Below are 14,352 nucleotides of genomic sequence, written 5' to 3' on the forward strand. Positions count from 1 at the left end.
AGAGCTGTGGAGGCTGGGTCATTGAATATATTTAAGGTGGAGATAGACAGATTTTTGAGCGCTAAGGGAGTAAAGGGTTAAGGGGAGCGGGCAGGGAAGTGGCGCTGAGTCCATCATCAGTTAAACCATGATCTTATTAAATGGTGGAGCAGGCTCGAGGGGCCAAATAGCCTACTCCTGCTCCTATTTCTTATGTTCTTATATCCCAGCCAAAAAGGGGCTATCTGGGTTGCATCCTTCCTCTGCTTCCTCCTCTTCTGCGTCTTCCTCTTCCCTCTGCGAGCAAATGCTGTAAATCTGAAATAAAAGCATAAAATGCTGGAAATACTCAGCAGGTCAAACAACATCTCAACCTGAGACGTGAACTCTGTTTCTCTCGCCACAGATGCTGCCTGGCCTGTTGATTATGTCCAGCATTTTCTGTCTTCTCAGAGGCCCTTCTTTACCATTTGAGGCCTTACAAGTGTCCAACATCACTTCCTGCACTTTAAAAACTTTTAACATGTATTGCACCAAGCCACTACTTCAATAAAATAAAAAAAAATTCCCTTTAAGAGGTGTTGACAGCATCTCTGTCAGTCTGTGTTTTCATAGCGAGCTTAGGAGTCACTGCTGAACTCAGTGCTAAGATCTAAGTTCGTTGAGGTGACTTTAATTCGGTGGACGTTACCCTCTCTTAATTTACATTTCCAGGGTCAGCCCTGCTATTGGCAGCGCTAAGGCCCTCACCTAAATGGTGGCAGCCGAATCCTGCGCCATTGAAGGACGCAAGAGTGGCGGATACCATTTTTAGACCAGATCGCGGTGAAAACTCGTGACAGTAAGTGGGTCAATTTCTAGGCCTTAATACCTGGAATCATCTTTGTTATTCATCTCTGTATTCTCTCAAGGGCAATAATATCCTCCTTGTAATTAGGGGCCAGATTTAAATGCAGTATCCCAGATGGGATGGAGCGGCCAGTTACATAAAAGACCCAAATCAGTCTAAACCTGGTTGCATTGTTTTGCATTATTTACTCTGTCTCCCATTTCTATGAATGTTACAATAGTAAGTCAGCAAATTTATGCATCTAATGCATTCTATGTGCAATTACTTTACCTGCATTGGCCATAATTCAGCACTGTGTTCACTAAACAAGATTATACAAAGAACATGGGCAGTTCTAAACAGTACTGAGCTTTTCCCCACCCTCTAAATACATCATCATCGTCATCATCATCAGAAGCAGTTCCTCAGAATCGAGGAAGACTTGCTTCCACTCTTAGTGTGAGTTCTTTGGTGGCTGTACAGTCCAATATGAGAACCACAGTCTCTGTCACAGATGGGACAGACAGTGGTTGAAGGGAAGGGTGGGTGGGAAGCTTGGTTTGCCACACGCTCCTTCCGCTGTCTGCGCTTGATTTCTGCATGCTCTCGGCGATGAGACTCGAGGTGCTCAGCGCCCTCCCGGAGGCACTTCCTCCACTTAGGGCAGTCTTTGGACAGGGACTCCCAGGTATCGGTGGGGATGTCGCACTTTATCAGGGAGGCTTTGAGGGTGCCCTTGTAATGTTTCCTCTGCCCACCTTTGGCTCATTTGCTATGGACGAGTTACGAGTAGAGCGCTTGCTTTGGGAGTCTCGTGTCTGGCATGCGAACTATGTGGCCTGCCCAGCGGAGCTGATCAAGTGTGGTCAGTGCTTCAATGCTGGGGATGTTGGCCTGGACGAGGACGTAATGTTGGTGCGTCTGTCCTCCCAGGGGATTTGAAGGATCTTGCGGAGACATCTATATACACACACACAAACATGAAGAGGGCGAGGGTATGTGAACTTTCTCTCTGCTTTAATGTTCCATTACTCTGGTTCCTCTACTTTTTATGGCATTTGATCAACTAATGCACTATGATGGGAAACATCAAATTAACCACTACTGTATTCAGCATTTATTGAAGCAGATAAGAAGAAACAAGAATGAAAGACAGAAAAGCCATTAAATCGTAGCAAATGATGTGCGTGCTTTAGAAACATAGGAGACACTCTTGTAATACAAATGTTTCTTGTATTACTAGGAATCCAAAATAGAAAACATTTATATACAGAAAATGTGAATTTTCTTTAATTTTTTAAAAAACTGGCGATACCAGTAGTAATTCATATTAAATTTCAGAGACCTGTTTCAGCCTGTTCTTGCCCCACGAAACTGATTTCTTCCTATTGCGACTCAATTTTTTCTCCCCTTGTCCAGTCTCTTCCCACCTTCATCTGCGATTCTTCCGACGCCCTCTGCCATTTTAACAGTTTCCAGTTTCCTGGCCTCAATCGCCTCCTTTTCACTGTGGATATCCGATCCAATTACACCTCCATCCCCCACCAGGACGGACTGAGGGAGCTCTGCTTGTTCACTGAACAGAGGCCCAACCAGTCCCCATCCATCACCACCCTCCTCTACCTGGTTGAACTTGTTCTCACATTGAACAACTTCTCCCTTGATTCCACTCACTTCCTCCAAATTAATGGCGTTGCTTTGGGAACCCGCCATGCTTACTTTTTCATGGGATATGTGGAACATTCTTTGTTCCAGTCCTGCTCAGGTCCCCTCTGTCACCTCTTTTTCTGGAACATTGATGACTGTATCGGTGCCGTTTACTGCTCTCGCCCTGAACTCGAAACTTTTATTCACTTTGCTTCTAATTTCCACCCTTCCCTCACCTTCACATGCTCCATCTCTGACTCTTCCCTTCCCTTCGACTTCTCTGTCTCCAATTCTGGGGATAGGCTATTGACACACATTCATTATAAATCCACTGACTCCCACAGCTACCTGGACTACACTTCCTCCCACCCCGCTTCCTGTAAGGACTATTCCATTCTCCCTGTTTCTCCATCTCCGTCGCATCTGCTCTGGCAATGCCACCTTCCATACTAGTGCTTCCGACATATCTTCCTTTTTCCTCAATTGAGGATTCCCCTTTACAGTAGTTGACATGGCCCTCGACTGTGTCCGTTCTATTTCCTGCACTTCTGCACTCCCTCCCAGAACTACGATAGGGTTCCCCGGTCCTCACCTTTCACCCTACCAGCCTCCACATTCAATGTATCCACCATTTCCGCCACCTCCAGCGTGATCCCACCACCAAACACATCATCCCCTCCCCCTCCCCTTTCAGCAGTCCGAAGGGACCGCTCCCTCCATGACACCCTGGTGCACTCCTCAATCAACCCCAACATTCCCACTGCACCTTCCCTTGCAACCGCAGGAGATGCAACACCTACTCTTTTACGTCCTCCCTTCCCACTCCTTTCAGGTGAAACAGTGATTTACTTGTACATCTTGTAATTTAGTATACTATATTCACTGCTCACAATGCGATCTCCTCTACATTGGGATGACCAAACGCAGATTGGTTGACCGCTTTGTGGTACACCACTGTTCAGTCCTTAAGCATAACCTCAAGCTTCTGGTCGCTTGTCAATTTAATTCTCCACTCTACTCCCACTCTGACATTTCCATCCTCGGCCTCTTAAACTGTGCCAATGAAGCTCAACGTAAGCACAAGGAACAGCACCTCATCTTTTGATTAGGCACTTTACAAGCCTTCTAAACTCAATATCGAATTCAATAATTTCAGACCATAATCTCTGCCTCTTTTTTACACATGGCAGCTGTTGATGATTCTACCATTCTCATTTACACGTCATCTAGACTCATCTTTTTTTTCTTAACTTGTCTTATTGCCATCTCCTTTTGCCTTGCACCATCATCATACTTTTGTCTTTAATCTCTCCTGCCTTCATTCCTATCACAGATCTTACCTTTTGTTCTTTCCTCGCCTCCTCCTTTCCCTACCCCGCACTTGTTTAAAAATCTGTTAACTCTCTAACTTTTTCCAGTTGTGACGAAGGGTTAACTCTGTTTCTCTCTCTCTAGATGCTTGCCTGGCCTGCTGAATATTTCCAGCATTTTCTTTTTTTTAATCTAAGATTCATTGAGACTGGCAAAGTCCTTGTAATTAAGTGTTCATCTATTCAAAATTTGAATTTAACTGCTAGCTATAATGAGCTTCTATTCGGATCAAGGAAGATGTTCGTTATACTAAGAAAGTTGCACAAACAATGTAAAATACAAAGAAAAAATATGCCCAACTTGCAATACAGGTACTACATCGATTGTTGCTAGAAAAACTCCCTATAGCAATTAAATAACAATGAAACCTTGCTTTTAGACTTCGCTTTGTGAAATGAATGGGTATCTAACTATATCTTGGTAATAAAGGTTCCGTCCAATCATTACAACAGTTAAACCTGTGAAAATTAGACCGTTCAATTACCCACATTACTACATTAACTTTGATTCTTAATGTAATCCTCTTAATTCTATTTGTAATGCAATTTGAGACTCATTAGTTTGGTCTATCCATTCTAATATAGGCAATAATTTTTAAACTCTTTACACTAGGATTTTTGCATTTTATGAAACTGAACTGCTTATTCTACCATACAGGTTTATTGCTGAACTCCTTACTCCAAAGATCCACGTTTTTTTTAATTTTCTGGCATATTGGGAATAATAGGCTCTATAATAAGAGTAGCATCTGTCTCTTCTGCAATAATGACTGTCATGCAGTTAAACCTTTTTATAAATTTCTTAGTTCTATTTTGAGCCTCATGCACAATACTTTGCTTGAAAGGCTTTGAAAGTTCTCCTGCCCACCACCTCTCTGCTCTAGTATGAATAAGGATGACAACTGACAGCTCCACAGGACTGACAGGGCAGACCAACAGCCCACCTTTCCTATTCTCAATCCAATTAGACCTCTAATCCTCTAGATGAAAGGCCCAACTACACACGTTCCACATGACAAGGACAGGTATTGATTATTTGTCACTACAGTTAACACCGCCCCTGTTGAGGCCATTCTGACAGAAGCAAACCTCTCAAATTAGACAGCACTTCAGCTGCCCCAGAGGCCAAATGGCAAAACAAGTGAAGGCTAATAAAAGGTATAAAAATGAACAAATCATAACATTATGACAGGTTGATTGTTCCTAGCAGTTCAGACGATGTGTTCTGCCAGACTAGTAACAGGACTTGCTCCTCCTCCTTTGCCTACAGTGATGTTCCAACTTTGACTGAATGAAAGGCCAGAACAATTAAGGCATTTGGCCAGCAAAGATAAGCCTGGATAGTAACTATCATCAAGGGACACAATGTCAATAGTAGGCTGCATTTGTCAATATAAGCCTACATGACGGGCATATGTCTCAGCCATTATCTTCCACAAGGTGCTTTCTGCTTTCTCAAGTTTTGTTTCCATCTCTAGCTCAAGATCATATTTTATTGTTCTGGTTTTTAAATCAGTAAAGAACTCTCAAAATTCTAAATCAAATTAACATCTCACCTAGTGTTCATTATATTTAACATTAGCATACTGTCCAATAAAATAGGTAGCAGGTTCTGATGTACAATTGAAAAAAAGACAAAACACAAACAAATCAATGATGATCTCGGGGGTGGGGAAGACAACCAGCTTTATACTAAATTGCTAGCAGTAATTTAATTATAACTGCAACAAAACTGTATTAACGCGAGAGGCTTGAAAGCCCTATTTGTAATCATATCAAATTTTCCGAAAAAAAAGTCAATCTTATTTCAGTAAATGGCATTAAACATTTCGAAAAACATTGTTTCACAAAATGTTTCAATGCAGACACCAGATAATAACAATCCAGGCTTTTAAGAATTATGTGATCATAACCATGTAGCTGCTGTGCAGTACCTTGTACTACAAATTGAATAACTATCAATTTTGGATGTTATTTTCTTGCTACATATGGAAATCCCCACTCCAAACTGGAGCAGTTAACACAGGCTGACACGTCAATGCAGTACTGAAGAAGTGCTGCGTGTCAGCCATCCCATCTGTCAGTAAAGCTGATGCCCTATATGCTGGTTTGGATGAATGTAAAATATCGTAGAACAGGGCGTTCTCCCAATGTTCTAGCCAATAATGATTCCCAACAAGAACAGATTAATTCGCCATTTATTTCATTTTCTTGGGCCTTTCTGAAAGAAAGACAGACTTGCATTTATACAGTGCCTTTCACAATCTCAGGACGTCCCAAAGCGCTTTACAGCTAATAAAGTACTTTCGAGGCCATAAAAAGAGCGGCGAGCAGCGGCCTGGGAGCAGCGTGGAGGCATGCCACTTCAGGGAGCAGCACGAGCTGCAACGGCAGCGAAGAGTGACATCATCAAGGTCCAGGTCGATGATTGGAGTGTGGGCAGATACAGCAGGAGCGGCGAGGTCAGGGCGAAGGAGCGGCGAGAGATTGTGGAGGGACGTGATCGGGGTCCAGGAGAGGTGCGAGTTCGGGGCCAGGGGCAGCACGGTCCAGCCCACACTGCGATATGTGCGCGCGCTAGGTCCGTGCAGCAGAGCAGGTCTCCAATCGTCTTGGGTAATCCTTGCTACTGGACCAAGACCCAGCTCTGTCAAGCCCGTGTGATGGTTGGTGTGCAACGGCCACCACACGTGAACAAAATCCACACACAGGCATCTTCCACCCTTCAGGATGTAATTCAGGATCTGGAATTTTAGATCCTTCATTGGAACACCTGTGAACTTATCCTTTTCTGGCGTGGAAGCAAGTCATCTTCGTTTCGAGGGACTGCCTAGGAGTAATGACTTTTGAAATGTAGTCACTGTTGTAATGTAGGAAACACACAAATTAGCTACTACATTTGCCCACAGTGACTGCACTTCAAAATTAATTAATTGGTTGCGAAGGGTTTTGAGATGTACTTTGGTCATGATAATGCATTATACAAGCACAACTTAAAAAAAATCTTTAACATATACATCTTATTGGTGGTTTCAAAATACTGAAAGCAGCAGCACAGGGTAGGTGATACATACGAAGACAAATCAAACAATTAAAAAAAGAATTCTACAATGTAGCAACTAGAGTGGAACAAATCAGAATCTTAATCTACAAGAACAAGGACACTCTACGAGGATTTGGTAGATTGTGCAATGACTTTTAGGTACATAACAACTTTCTGAGACAACACCTGAACTTTGTTTTAAAGAAGTTGTTTGAGAGTACACTAGGTCACAGCAGCTTGTATCCATGAATATGTAAGTAGACTCTAATTGTGTGCCAAGGGCATGGTTCTGAAGGTTTATGTATACATGCTTGCCTTTTTAGATGAAGAGATAGTCAGTCCTGCAATGGACAGGAAAATTGCATTTTGCACTATAATACTTTGTAGACTACTCTTCTTATGATAATTGCTGAATGCACTGTGTACATGCTGTGTCTGTAATAATAAGCAGTAGTCATCACTGTTAGCTGAAAAACCTACTTTGGTGTTGTCATAAATTCGATATCATGCTTATTATGTCTGTCCAAATTATATACATCAAAAACAAAGTGGACCAGCAATAATCCTTGCGGTACACCAGTTTCAACCCTTCGTCGATCCAAGCAAAAACCATTAACAACATGCATTTATGAAACGCCTTTAAAAACATCCAAAGGAGTTTCACAAACAAAATGTGATTAAAGTAGATACTAAGGCAAAGACAGATATTAGGAGGGATGACCAGGAGCTTGTCAAAGAGGTGGGTTTTAAGAAACATGTTAAAAGAAAGAGAGGTGGAGGGGCTTACAGAGGGAATGCCTAAGTGTGAGGTCGAGATGGCTGAAAGCATGGTCACCAATGGTGGGGCAAAGGTAGGGAAAGTGCTCAAAATGCCAGAGTCAGAGGAACAGAGTCTGCTGGGCGACGGGGCTATAGATGGGTACAGAGATTGGGGGGGGGGTGAGGCAATGAATGGATTTAAACATGAGATGAGAATTTTACACTGTTTCCTGGCTCCTCAACACTTCCAATGTAGGTCAGCCAGAATAGGGATAATAGGTAACCAGGAGCTGGTATGGGATAGGTTGTTGGCAGAGTTTTGAGTCAGCTGAAGTTGCAGAGAATTGAGGATGGGAGGTCGGCCAGGATGAAGATTTCAGCAGATGGTCTGAGGGAATAACAGAAATGGGTGGTGTAATGCAGGTGTAAGTAGGTCATCTTTGTAATGTGATTCAGCCAGATTTGGCAATGGATGGGTAAACCAGTCGTGTGCCATGTACTCTCAGGTCTGCACCCCTTAGACTTGAGGGACCAAAGATGGGAAAGAATATTTCGCTGAGGACAGTGGTATCAAATGAGAACGCAAGGCAATGGTTCAGCTGACCTACAACAGCAAAAGTATTGTGGAAAAAGGAGGACCAAAAGCTAGGCATCTAGGATTTAGAAAGTGCAGTTATAACTGACTTGCGGAAAAGTTTTTTTCCAGGGATGTAAGCCCGAATCCTAACCCCGAATCCTAACCCTTTGTTTTGTATTGATCCATGTTGTTACACTTCCTCTTACACTATATATGGAAGAAAAAATGAGGAGAGGCAATATAAACTAAATGGTGCAATTTTAAAGGGGGTGCAGGAACAGAGAGACATGTGGGTTCACATACACAAATCTTTTAAGGTGGTAAGACAAGTTGATAAGGCGGTTAAAAACATTGCAAGGCTATAGAGAAAGAAGAGAGGAGTGGGACTAATCGGATAGCTCTTTCAAAGAGCCAGCACAGGCACAATGGGCCGCATTTTCTCCTTCTGTGCTGTAAGATTCTATGAGTGATTTTACTGGCCCAGATATTTAGGTAAATCAGTACTGTTTCCAAAGATTGAGCACAGAATCTTTTCACTTCTGTTTTGGCTTAGTTATTTTACTCTGTGCCCTCATGTGATCTTCCTTGACTTCAGAAGGTGGTAGAATAACACTACTCTAGACAATGAATTAAGCTTTAACTGTCAAACAGATTTATTAAGCAGTAAAGAAATAAGTGAATAGTAGCAATGACATAACGTGGATTTTATAGTAGTTATTAAACTAAACTTTCTACTGGGCAGAAACTCTTAATCATGACTACTATGCATTCTTACATGGCACTTCTTTTCCCTTTGTGTAATGAGAGAGGATTAATTAGCAATCTCGTTGAGCGAGGCCCCTTGGGGAAGAGTGACCATAATATGGTGGAATTCTGCATTAGGATGGAGAATGAAACAGTTAATTCAGAGACCATGGTCCAGAACTTAAAGAAGGCTAACTTTGAAGGTATGAGGTGTGAATTGGCTAGGATAGAATGGCGAATGATACTTAAGCGGTTGACTGTGGCTGGACAATGGCAGACATTTAGAGACCACATGGATGAACTACAACAATTGTACATTCCTGTCTGGCGTAAAAATAAAAAAGGGAAGGTGGCTCAACCGTGGCTATCAAGGGAAATCAGGGATAGTATTAAAGCCAAGGAAGTGGCATACAAATTGGCCAGAAATAGCAGCGAACCCGGGGACTGGGAAAAATTAAGAACTCAGCAGAGGAGGACAAAGGGTTTGATTAGGGCAGGGAAAATGGAGTACGAGAAGAAGCTTGCAGGGAACATTAAGACGGATTGCAAAAGCTTCTATAGATATGTAAAGAGAAAAAGGTTAGTAAAGACAAACGTAGGTCCCCTGCAGTCAGAATCAGGGGAAGTCATAACGGGGAACAAAGAAATGGCGGACCAATTGAACAAGTACTTTGGTTCGGTATTCACTAAGGAGGACACAAACAACCTTCCGGATATAAAAGGGGTCGGAGGGTCTAGTAAGGAGGAGGAACTGAGGGAAATCCTTATTAATCGGGAAATTGTGTTGGGGAAATTGATGGGATTGAAGGCCAATAAATCCCCAGGGCCTGATGGACTGCATCCCAGAGTACTTAAGGAGGTGGCCTTGGAAATAGCGGATGCATTGACAGTCATTTTCCAACATTCCATTGACTCTGGATCAGTTCCTATGGAGTGGAGGGTAGCCAATGTAACCCCACTTTTTAAAAAAGGAGGGAGAGGGATATCAGGGAATTATAGACCGGTCAGCCTGACATCGGTAGTGGGTAAAATGATGGAATCAATTATTAAGGATGTCATAGCAGTGCATTTGGAAAGAGGTGACATGATAGGTCCAAGTCAGCATGGATTTGTGAAAGGGAAATCATGCTTGACAAATCTTCTGGAATTTTTTGAGGAGGTTTCCAGTAGAGTGGACAAGGGAGAACTAGTTGATGTGGTATATTTGGACTTTCAGAAGGCTTTCGACAAGGTCCCACACAAGAGATTAATGCGCAAAGTTAAAGCACATGGGATTGGGGGTAGTGTGCTGACATGGAATGAGAACTGGTTGTCAGACAGGAAGCAAAGAGTAGGGGAAATGGGTACTTTTCAGAATGGCAGGCAGTGACTAGTGGGGTACCGCAAGGTTCTGTGCTGGGGCCCCAGCTGTTTACACTGTACATTAATGATTTAGACGAGGGGATTAAATGTAGTATCTCCAAATTTGCGGATGACACTAAGTTGGGTGGCAGTGTGAGCTGCGAGGAGGATGCTATGAGGCTGCAGAGCGACTTGGATAGGTTAGGTGAGTGGGCAAATGCATGGCAGATGAAGTATAATGTGGATAAATGTGAGGTTATCCACTTTGGTGGTAAAAACAGAAAGACAGACTATTATCTGAATGGTGACAGATTAGGAAAAGGGGAGGTGCAAAGAGACCTGGGTGTCATGGTACATCAGTCATTGAAGGTTGGCATGCAGGTACAGCAGGCGGTTAAGAAAGCAAATGGCATGTTGGCCTTCATAGCGAGGGGATTTGAGTACAGGGGCAGGGAGGTGTTGCTACAGTTGTACAGGGCCTTGGTGAGGCCACAACTGGAGTATTGTGTACAGTTTTGGTCTCCTAACCTGAGGAAGGACATTCTTGCTATTGAGGGAGTGCAGCGAAGGTTCACCAGACTGATTCCCGGGATGGCGGGACTGACATATCAAGAAAGACTGGATCAACTGGGCTTGTATTCACTGGAGTTCAGAAGAATGAGAGGGGACCTCATAGAAACGTTTAAAATTCTGACAGGGTTAGACAGGTTAGATTCAGGAAGAATATTCCCAATGTTGGGAAATCCATAACCAGGGGACACAGTCTAAGGATAAGGGGTAAGCCATTTAGGACCGAGATGAGGAGGAATTTCTTCACCCAGAGAGTGGTGAACCTGTGGAATTCTCTACCACAGAAAGTTGTTGAGGCCAATTCACTAAATATATTCAAAAAGGAGTTAGATGAAGTCCTTACTACTAGGGGGATCAAGGGGTATGGCGAGAAAGCAGGAATGGGGTACTGAAGTTGCATGTTCAGCCATGAACTCATTGAATGGCGGTGCAGGCTAGAAGGGCTGAATGGCCTACTCCTGCATCTATTTTCTATGTTTCTATCACTGTCCATAGAAGTCATCTCACTGGACTATCATGGTCGGAAAGCTTACAGACTCATCAATTTGACCCAACCAGGCTGAGAAATGCTTTCCAGAAAAGCGAATGAGACCAAACAAATTTAAATGACTGTCTGTCAAGTACTTAAAAAAAAAGCTGCCAATCAAACACATATTTCAAAAATGCCACAAATGTTTGTATTTCAATTGAATAGCTTTGGACCACTATTGGACACTTAGCCAAAACAAAGGGCCCCAAGTTTCGGGCCGCGCCTAGAACGGCGCAGCCCCCGACCTGGACACCCGTTTTTCGCGCCACAAAGTGTGCCTAAAAAAAACGTACTTATTCTCCGGCTCCCTGCAGGTCCTCTGGAGCTGGGCGCGGCGCAGCACGAGCTGTGGGGGCCGGAGCCATGTCCCTGCGCTGAAAACAGTGCCGGGACCTCTGCACAGGCGCGCTACAGTGGGCGCGCATGTGCAGTAGCTCCAGGGGCCCAAAACTGTGTGGGAGGGGCCCGAAGCACGCAGCCCCTAGCCCTGGCCGAATGGCCTCACTGGGGCTGCGTCGATAAGGCTGCCTCCCACGCCCAGCTCCTGCTTCCTCCGGACGGGGACCCGACCCGACCCGACTCCCACTGCCCCCCCCCGGACCGGACCCAACCACGCACTCCACCCCGGACCGACCCGACCCCCACTATCCCCCGGCCCGGCCCGACCTTCTCCCACCCCGACCTCCGCTCCCCCCCCCCAACCCCCGCCCCGACCTCCGCTCCCCCCCCCCGGCCCGACCTCCACCCCCCGCTCCCTCCCCCACCCCCCGACCTCCGCTCCCCCCGACCCGACCCGCGCTCTCCCCCGACCCAACCTCCGTTCCTGACCCCCCCCCACCTACCCGACCCGCGCTCCCGACCCCCCCCACCCCCCGGGATCCCGGACCCCAGACCCGACGCCACCTATCTGTAATCCGGTGCTAAAAACGGGCCCAGCCTGAAGTTTGGGCCCGGCCAGGCCCGGCCCGTTCAGCCTCCCTCTCCTTTCTCTCTTCCCCCCTCCCTCCCCCCCTCCCCTCTCTTCCCCCCGTCCCCTCTCCCTGCCCCCCTCTCTCCCCCCTCCTCCTCCCACCACCCCTCCTCTCCCTCCCCCTCCCCTCGCTGTCAGAAACACAGACAGAGAGTGAGAGACAAACACACAGACAGACAGAGAGTTAGAGACACCGACAGACACACACTGGGGGGGGGGGCGTCCCAGCACGCTATTGGAGGACTCCCGGTGCTGCAGTCGGAAAGTAGAAAATGTTTTATTTATTGATTTTTTAATTTTTTTTATTTATTATTTTTTTTGATTGATTTATTAGTTGATTTATTGATGTATTTATCTTTATTATTGATGATGGGTCTTTATTTGTAAAACTGAAGTGTTTAATGTTTGTAAACTTCCCTTTAAACCCGCCCCCCCCACCCCCGATTCCCTACGCCTGATTTGTAACCTACGCCTGATTTTCCAAGTGTAGACAAGGTTTTTCTGAGCGTACAAAAATCTACACTTATTCCATTCTAAGTTAGTTTGGAGTAAGTTTTCACTGCCTAAACTTTCAAAACAGGTGTAAGTGGCCGGACATGCCCCCTTTTGAAAAAAAAATCTGTTCCAAACTGAAACTGTTCAAACTGACTAGAACTGGAGCAAACTAAATGCCGAGAATTGCAATTTCTAAGATACTCCATTCTAAACCAGTTGCTCCAAAAAAACAGGAGCAACTCAGGCCGAAACTTGGCTCCCATAGTGACTAACATTTGTAACATTTGTATCAAGATAAATCAGGAATAGTTTTCTGTGAGTGACACTGATTTTTAACTCATTACCTAGTTTTTCACCTCTCCCAGATCACATTGTTTCGGGTGGGGTGGAGAGAATATATATTGTGATCCATAAAGTATCACAATTGTGTGGGACAGGCTGGATGGACCAGAGGGTTGTTACCCGTCATGTTAGAATATTCAGTGACAGATCTGAGGAAGCCAATACCATAGAAATCTTAGACTAAATACTTCATGCCTGTGATTATGCATATCCTTAATAATGCTCACCTTTTGTGCTGCGAGATGTAATGCAGTTCTCTGGCTGCGATCTGCTTTGTTAACATTAGCTCCAGCCTTAAGGAGTGCCTCAGCGCAGTCCAATCTGTCAGCAAGCACGCAATACCTCAGTGGCGTCCGGCCAAACTGGTCTCTGTATCCTTTAAATTTGGAGTTGCTGGATTTAAAAAGAAAAGTTGAAAGAGAACAAATTAAGATTATTTTTTAAATGTTGGATTAAACAATTTAATTATTTCAGTGATGACTGAAACTGGTTGTCATAACCTAAGCAAGTTAGCTTGAGGAGTTTTATAGGGCCCAAGTTTCCACATGATTCGCGCCTGATTTTTAGGAGCAACTGGTGGAGAACGGACTATTTTAGAAATCGCAATTCTCCACATTTTTTTTTCTGCAGTTCTAGTCAGGTAGAACAGTTCTAGTTAGAACAGAATTTTTCTTCAAAAGGGGGCGTGTCCGGCCACTGACGCCTGATTTGAAAGTTTCCACAGTGAAAATGTACTCCAAACTAAAGTAGAATGGAGCCAGTGAAGATTTTTGTAGAACTGAAAAAACCTGTTCTACACATTAAAAAATTAGGCGCAGGTTACAAATTAGGCGTCCAGAGTGAGGTGGGGGGGAGAGGGAACTCATTAATTCGACAATAAATCCTTATTTATACTTCTACAAATATTATACAAATAAATCCAACCTGAATAAACATTTATAAGCCAAGAAAAGATTAAATAAACCATCTTCCTACCTGTGTGAAAGTGCTTCAACCAGGGAGAATTCTGCAGCCGTTCGTATCGCTGAGCGGGAGGGGGAGAGAGAGAGAGAGAGAGAGAGGGAGGGGGAGGGAGAGAGAGAGAGGGGGAGGGAGGGAGAGAGAGAGGGGGAGGGAGAGAGAGAGGGGGAGGGAGAGAGAGAGACAGAGGAGGGGGG

The 14,352-nt window shown here is 44.5% G+C and overlaps 1 protein-coding gene across 4 annotated transcripts in view; it reads right to left on the reverse strand.

The window, feature by feature from the left end:
- The window catches only part of invs (inversin), a 367,882-nt gene extending 354,294 nt beyond the window's left edge, over positions 1-13,588 (reverse strand). For all 4 annotated transcript variants that reach the window (XM_070881116.1, XM_070881115.1, XM_070881118.1 and 1 more), the window contains exon 1: positions 13,423-13,588. The gene's annotated coding sequence lies outside the window, so the exon portion shown is untranslated. The remainder of the gene's footprint in view (positions 1-13,422) is intronic.
- Between the last annotated feature and the right edge of the window lie 764 nt (positions 13,589-14,352).

The sequence above is a fragment of the Pristiophorus japonicus genome, chromosome 5 (assembly GCF_044704955.1).
Source record: "Pristiophorus japonicus isolate sPriJap1 chromosome 5, sPriJap1.hap1, whole genome shotgun sequence".
Taxonomy (NCBI): domain Eukaryota; kingdom Metazoa; phylum Chordata; class Chondrichthyes; family Pristiophoridae; genus Pristiophorus; species Pristiophorus japonicus.